Source organism: Gastrolobium bilobum, unplaced genomic scaffold (genome assembly GCF_033153095.1).
Source record: "Gastrolobium bilobum isolate Gb01-03AN ecotype WA unplaced genomic scaffold, APGP_CSIRO_Gbil_v1 utg66839, whole genome shotgun sequence".
NCBI lineage: Eukaryota > Viridiplantae > Streptophyta > Magnoliopsida > Fabales > Fabaceae > Gastrolobium > Gastrolobium bilobum.
The window spans coordinates 19,045-21,226 of record NW_026896651.1 but is presented as its reverse complement, the minus strand read 5'-3'; positions in this window follow the sequence as shown (position 1 = coordinate 21,226).

Below are 2,182 nucleotides of genomic sequence, written 5' to 3'. Positions count from 1 at the left end.
TTATTGAATCAAAATCCAAAACCCCCATTTTATTTTCTGTCATCGTAAGCGATTTTTACCCAAACAATTTCCGTGAGAGACGACTTAGGGTTTCCACTTTACTACAAAATTTTCTGAACCCTAAAGAATTAATTTTTAATTTGCGCGAGTTCGACAGCTCGTGTCAGTATGCAGATGTGCAGTGGAACCATAAGAGGCATCCCTCATTTTACAGCAGAAGGTGTGGCGCCAGTCAATGGGGAGCTGAGTACCAATGGCCCACATAGTAAAAAGATCATTCTCCTGAACAATGGCATGATTTGAATGCCTAGGGAGAATGATGTGAGATAGCACATACAGCAGGATGCGAGCAGAGATGGTCAGCTTCTTGGCTGAGAATCGGACCAGGTTTATCTGTACAGTCCGGGGACGAAGGATGGAAGCCAAGAATGCTGCACGATCGTAGGACTGAAAGTCGGAGAAGTGAATCCCATCAAAGGTGAGCGGCTCAGTCACAAAATCATCGTCAGCAGCATCATCCATCTAAAAGGTATAGCCAACAAGCTTCTCCCATTCATCAAGTGTGACGGTAATGTCGACACCCTTTACGCGAGACCGTAAAGTGCCATTAGAGTACTGGATGTTCTTGTAGAATGCTCTAACAAGAACTTCAGAGTAAGAGCACTGTAGGGCAGCAAATTGGAGTAAGTTGACAGAGTCAAGAGTCTGGCAGATATCAAACCCCTGAGCCGCCAAAAAGGCAGTGTCCAAGTACTTCGGCTCCAGAATAGGGCGTGTGGAGAACCTCTCAATGAATGTACGGGTCTCTTCGGGATTCCCATCGAAGAGATACCCGAGCCCGAGCGGTCAACGGGGGCAGAGGCGGCAGGGGCAGAGGAAGAGGCATGGGGGTCAGCCCTCCTCTTGGAGCGCCGTTCTCGTGCACTGGTGTCAATCATCGCGAAAACTGAATGAAAAGGAGAAGAGTTCAGAACAGGGAACGAAACACCAAAAAGGAAATATAGACTCTCGGTTGCCAAAGCGAAATGCAGGTTCAGTTAGGGCTGGTCCTATGCGAAAGAGAGCAGAGAGACGAGGAAGGAACAAACCTGCGACTGGATGATGCAGATGAAGACAGCCAACAGCAGAGGAAGGAACAGGGATAGAAGAGAGAGACAGAGACGAGGACTTGCAACTTGGAGACTCCAGCAGAGGGTCGAACAGGGATAGGAGAATAGAGAGGCACGAGGAAAGGTCAAGATGGTCGTGAGGCTTCAGAGCAGAGAGAACGGAACGTTTAGGTTTTTTGAAAAATAAAATGAAATGAAGGAAGATGAGTGGACACCTGTGTTTAAAAACCTCCAGCGCGACAAATATCCGGATATGTGAAACACAATATCTGGATATCCAGTATCCGGATATCATATCCGGATATATATATTCGGATATTCAATTATGAATATCCGGATATTTCCAGACAGATACGAAAAAGACCAGAAAAGGCACATTGAATTCAATCAAACATGTCATATGGCATATACTTCATAATAAAAAGGTTAAGAGGCATATATAACAGGGATAAGGAATGGTTTGCACGTTAAGAAGCTTATTTATGCATGATTACAAGTATGATGGATCAATCAAACCAATTTCTCTTCGCAAATTGTAAAACAATTCTTTTGGGAGAAGTTTGGTAAAAATGTCGGCCAATTGTTTTGAAGATTCTACAAATTCTAAAATGCAATCACCGTTTTGCACATGATCTCGAATAAAATGATGCCTAATATCAATATGTTTAGTCCGTGAGTGCATAATGGGATTTTTGGTGATATTGATGGCACTAGTGTTATCACACCTAATGGGGATGTGATCAAGATCAACCCCAAAGTCCTTTAGTTGTTGTTTCATCCATATGATTTGTGCACAACAACTACCGGCCGCCACATATTCCACTTCGGCCGTGGACAATGCCACACTATTTTGTTTCTTGCTATGCCAAGAGACTAGGGAGCAACCAAGAAAGTGGCAAGTGCCACTAGTGCTTTTCCTATCCAATTTGCAACCCGCAAAATCGGAATCGGAATAACCTATTAGTTCACATGATGCACCTTTAGGGTACCATAATCCCATGTGTGAAGTGCCTACAAGATATCTCATGATTCGTTTTACGGCACTTAAGTGTGATTCCTTAGGATTAGCTTGA